This window comes from Peromyscus maniculatus, chromosome 4 (assembly GCF_049852395.1).
Source record: "Peromyscus maniculatus bairdii isolate BWxNUB_F1_BW_parent chromosome 4, HU_Pman_BW_mat_3.1, whole genome shotgun sequence".
In the NCBI taxonomy this organism is placed as follows: Eukaryota; Metazoa; Chordata; class Mammalia; order Rodentia; family Cricetidae; genus Peromyscus; species Peromyscus maniculatus.
This window is the reverse complement of record NC_134855.1, coordinates 87426413-87432442: the sequence shown is the minus strand read 5'-3', so window position 1 is coordinate 87432442 and position 6030 is coordinate 87426413.

Genomic DNA, 6030 nt, shown 5'->3' with positions numbered 1-6030 from the left:
TTGACAAAGTTCTGCAGTTACATTCTTTTGTGTCTTGCTTGTCCAATTTGGACAGCATACTGTCAGCAGTCAAGACAAGGGCAGTTTCTTTGTACACATGGCTAGCTTTTGTCATAAAGAAAACAAACTCCATATGGTGTTTCTTTGATGCCAATCATCCTCTTTGAAGTAATTGGTGTTACCAGGAGCAGACATATCTCTTCGTGGAGAAAATTCTAAGTTATTAAGACATTTTAAATGGCATATTCTGAAGGTCTTTGAAGTGTTTGAAAACTGCCTATCTGAAATATATCTCTGTATGACCTTGAAAATATACCTAACATGACTATAAGTTTACTATTATAGATGACCATTGATCTATATTTCTTAATTATATATTATATTTTTAAATGAGTTGGATAAACATAATACCCTAAACAAGAGTAGAAATACACATACAGTATAACTAAATTTGCTTTAAATTTGTATCAATAAACCAAAATCCATACTAATGTAAAATATGTAAGATTTATAGTTGGTTTATTTGGATTAAAGTAGATTCAATAATCTATCCTTTTTTCCTATCATTTCTAAATATCCCCTTTTCTTTTCAGAACAAGATGCCTGAATCTAATCTTCTTTGTTTTGCTTTTTTTCCTGACCTTTATCTATAACAACTTGTAAACAACCCCCTAAACAATGATAAATATTCATAATTTATTTTTGGGAATGAGGTCCATAGTTCTCTAGACTACTTCCTGCTAATTGAGGGCACTGGTAGTCTTTGGGGGACCTTGAGAAACTTCAGGATTATGGTGATGTCCTGACTGGAGAATTCTGTGAGTCTGAATCATCTCAGACAGCAGCATGGAAGCTCTTCTCAATGTTGTGTCACCAGGGCCATCGTTTTCATTGCTGTCTGATCCCCTTGCTCTGACAATATACAGACTTTTAAAGGTAACATCCATGTCTGTGTTAGTACAAGTATAGATTGTGCATTGTACACAAGCCAGCCAAAGATGATTTTTTTTTGTTTTATGTTTAAGCAGGTAAAATGTACATTACATGTCTTATAGTTACTTTAAGTTTACTTTTTCATGCCTGTAGTTAGGATGTCTTCCTTGGTCAAAGCTAATTTTTCTCAATCTAGAATGAATCTATAACCTCTCATTTCCCGTGGAAATAAAAGCATAACCTCTTTTCCAAAGTAACATATCTTATGACTTAACTTTTGAAGTCAATATATTTTTAAAATATATAGGTTGTTTTAATCTAGCAGCTTTCATAATCAAATGTCTTTCCACGGTTATCATTTGTTCATTAGCCATCAAAAAATTTAAAGACAACACAACAACATGCAGTATCTAGACTCCCCATGGCTCTATTTCTTTTTAAAGGACTTTTTCTATCCTTTTTTCTTTTCTCTCCAAAATCTATGTACATTTTTAAACATACTGTAAATGATTTAGTATTTGTTTTGTTTGTTTTTGTTTTTGTTTTTTTGTTTTGTCTGAATCTGTCTTTACTACATATCTCTATTTTTCTGACCACTTGAGTGGTTAAACTGCTAAGCAGGTGTGACTAAGACTATAGCAATGGTTTTGGAGGCTTGCTCTGTCCAGCTCCTTGGTCTGTGAGAGCTTAGCTTCATGGCAGAGATATTGGCAGGAGCCATATTTATTGACCTAACTCTGGGGAATTTTTGGATCCATCCTGTCACCAAGTAGAGCACAGTTCACTGCTGCTCTTAAATCCCATTTAAGTGTTCAATAGAAGGACCTCCCAAAGGAGCCATTTGTGTTGCCAGCATGAACAAGGAAGCCACATCTCAAAGGACCCATGTCACTGGTTACCACCACCAAACAGAGCCCACACAAGAAAATGCCATGCTTGATTCTGCTCTTTTGTGTGTTTAGAATCCTTTTTTAAAGCTTTTTCAGGTTTTATGTGGAAATTGTTGCCAAACGTATGGGCACAAGATGTAAACAGAAGTTTCTGTGCCATCAGCAACTCCCAAATACTTGGTAGCTGCTTCCAAAATTACCACACAGAGGCTTATATTAATTCTAAATGCTCAGCTGATATCTCAGGCTTATTACTAACTAACTCTTATACTTATATTAACCAATAATTTTTATTTATATTTAACCATGTGGCTTGGTACCTTTTCTCAGTATGACATTCTCATCTTGCTTCTTCTGTGTCTGGCTGGAGACTCCTAACTCTGCCCTTCCTCTTCCCAGCATTCTTAGTTTGGTCATCGCATCTATACTTCCTGCCTTGCTACTGGCCAATCAGCATTTTATTAAACCAATTTGAGTGACAAGACTTTACAGTATATAAGAGGATTATTCTACAGCAGGTCACCATAAATGTGTTTTACTAATTTGGGAATACTGCCCTATGATTTGCTGATCAGGTAGTCACCAGTATCTCCCAAAACATATAGGTTATTATCATTGTTCTTGATTATCCACAAGAGCTAGATGGTAAGACTTTGTTGGTGACGATAACACAGACTTTCAATACAAGACACAGAAAACAAGCTGGAACTAAGTTAGAAGCTTCCACCTAGTGGACTGGTGCTCACAGTGTTAGATGTAGAGACTTGCAGTCGGCCTAAGTGCTGAGAGTTAAGTGACTGTTGTATGTTCAACAATAAATGAAACATCTAATACGCACACACACACACACACACACACACACACACACACACACACACACACACATTCATGCATGCACAAACTCACACCACCTCGCAAGGCTGGGTAACATCATGAAATAGAGAAACAATGAACTTAGGCAAGTAGTCAGGAGTGGTATAATAGTCATATGATAGTTCTGTTTTCCTTTTTGAGAAATCCATACTGGCTTCAATGAATCTATATCAGTTTACAATGACATCTCCAGTGAATTACAGTCATTATTGAATAATCAGCAGGGCTAAATTCTGAGACAGGAAATGCCATTTGCGATTAACTTCCAATTAAATAATTTTTGTGATGAAACGCACAGTAGTAGACACACTTAAATTTCTTGAATAGTCTTAGCACTGCTCAGGTGATCTCTTTTCTTCAAAAATGTAAATGAGAGCTTGCAGAACCAAATTGAAAGCATCAGCTGTAATTCATGGTATTGCACACCTGTAATCTCGGAATTCTGTAGGCAGAGGCTGAGGATTGAGGAAAATTTGACAGCAGCCTGGTCCACATAGTGAGACTTAGACTAACCTGAACTATGGATAGAGACCTTGTCTCGTCTCAAAGAACAGAACACAACAAAGCAGATGCAGCATCTCTTCCTGCAGCTTTGCAGGTCTCTTCTCTCAGCCCATTTTATTTCCACTGCAGACTCCCTTGAGAGGGGCTGAGTGCTGCTATCTTTTAAAAGCACAAGATATATCTAAGGAAAGCAACTCTAAAAGCCATCTATCCTGTGGAAGTCACTTGCCTAGGAGAGATGTTAGTATAAAAGCTTTCATCAATCTTATAGATCTTTCTTATTTCTCTTGGATTTCCAAGTAAACATAATTGCAAGGAAGTTGAGTTTCTATTGGCCAGAATGGTAATTTGTCACTCTTTCCACTGATTTTTTAAGACTTCAGTCGTGTGGTCTTGCTTTATGCAGCTCCTTGAAACTTCTACGATGTCGGCTGGAAAATTTGAGCTGCATAATCTTTCTCCCAAAGTCTTCAGACATGAACGGGCTTCCAACACTGATTTTACTTTAACCAGTCTGACTGAGCTCTCTAGTGACTCCAGTCAGTGGGAACTCCAGCACTCTGCTTTTGACACCACAGGTAAGTCAAACTTTAGATTGCTATGTACGATAGCTGAACATATACCTGTAATTCCTTACTAGTAAAGGCATGGAAGGTAACAGCTCATGTCATCTAATTTGTGACACTACAACTAATGTAATTTTAGGTTCTTCTGTGTCTTGTTCTTCAAAGTGTACAAGTGGGTTTTGAAAAAGAACAGGAGAGGGTGTGGGTGGAAACTTGCTTTACAGTTAAGTGTCAAAAGAAAAAAATAGCAGGCTTAGAAAAATTGAGAACAAAGGTATAGATTTGTTCTATAGGTGCTCTGCCCTATCAATGCTAAATTTTCCATGATTGATGAAATCAGGCATTTATACTTAAACTGAAGACCATAAGAAACAGTATCTTTCATGCATCTCTTCTATTCCTGAGTCATTTAACATTTATGTGATGGATACTCTATTTTGTATTTTCATTGAGAATAAGTGGTTATTCCTGTTGCGTATGTTTTGACATAACCTGGTATATATGAGAAGGTATTGCAAAGTTGATAGATGTCAGAAGGAAAAACAAACTGGAGACACATAGGAATGATTTATTTAGAATCTCACATTTTTTTTTACTTTCTCTGATATTTTGAGGGAATTATGCTCTTATAGTTTGTATTCATCAACATTTTTCAATTTCTGAGACTATAATATAATTACAACATTTTTCCATTCCCATTCCCTTTCCTCCCTTCAAACCTTTCCATATACCACTTTCCACTATCCTTAAAATTCACGGTCTCTTTTTTCATTAATTGTTATTGCATGTTGATTGCCTAATGTTAAATTGTCAAGCCTGAAAACACACACACACACACACACACACACACACACACACACACACACATATATATATATGTAACATTATGCAGACAGAGAAGATTATATTTAGGAATATATATGTAAATATACATACATGCATGAACTATTAAAGAATTTGAATTACAATGAAGAGTTTTCAGATACCAATGGATTGATTGTTCTTTGTAGTTGGCTTTTTTTTTGCACTAAATGGATACATTTTAGGTGCTGTAAATTAAAATCACATTATGATTGCTTTCCTCAAACAGGAAAGTACAAATCCAAATGGTCAGAAGAATTATTGGAACTCTGGTTGTCATTAGATATTGATCTTCCCCATTGTGAATTATTTTGGGAGATTAGACATTCAGTTTCACAACCAGAGGATTGTTCTGAGAATTTTGCTGCATGTTCTTCACTATGGATTCATTAGCAAGAAGTTTTATATGAGCAATAAATAAGCACTCATATTGGATGACTTGTTCATAGTAAATGGCATTCTGAAGCAGTAAGATAAGACATCCTTTGGAAAGATTCTTCCAATGATGAGAAAAGAAGTCTACATGCTACTTCCCTATCCTTAAATCACAGGGCTATTTCTTTTTTCAGGGACTTAAAGTTCTTGTCATATAGGTCTTTCACTTGCTTAGTTAGTGTTACCCCAGGATATTTTATATCTTTTGTGGCTATTGTATAGGGTGATGTATCTCTGATTTCCTTCTCAGCCTGTTTGTCAATTATATATAGGAGGGCTACTGATTTTTTTGAGTTGATCTTGTATCCTGCTATGTTGCTGAAGGTATTTATAAGCTGTATCAGTTCCTTGGTTGAATCTTTGGGGTCACTCAAGTATACTATCATGTCATCTGCAAATAGGGAAAGCTTGACTTCTTCCTTTCCAATTTATATCCCCTTAATCTCCTTATGTTGTCTTATTGCTATGGCTAGAACTTCAAGTACTATATTGAATAAGTATGGGGAGAGTGGACCGCCTTGCCTTGTTCCTGATTTTAGTGGAATCGCTTTGAGTTTCTCTCCATTTAATTTGATGTTGGCTGTTGGTTTGCTGTAAATTGCCTTTATTATGTTTAGGTATCTTCCTTGTATTCCTGATCTCTCTAAAACCTTTATCATGAAGGGGTGTTGAATTTTGTCAAATGCCTTTTCTGCATCTAGTGAGATGATCATGTGTTTTTTTTTTTCTTTGAGTTTGCTTATATGGTGTATGACGTTGATGGACTTTCATATGTTGAACCACCCTCGCATCCCTGGTATGAAGCCTACTTGATCATGGTGGATAATTGTTTTGATGTGTTCCTGGATTCAGTTGGCCAGTACACCTAATTGTGCTAGAAATCTTATCCAATGACTGAGGCACCCGAATGCAGAGAGCTCCAGGAGTCCAATTGGCGAGAGAGAGGAGGGTTTGTATGAGCAAGAATT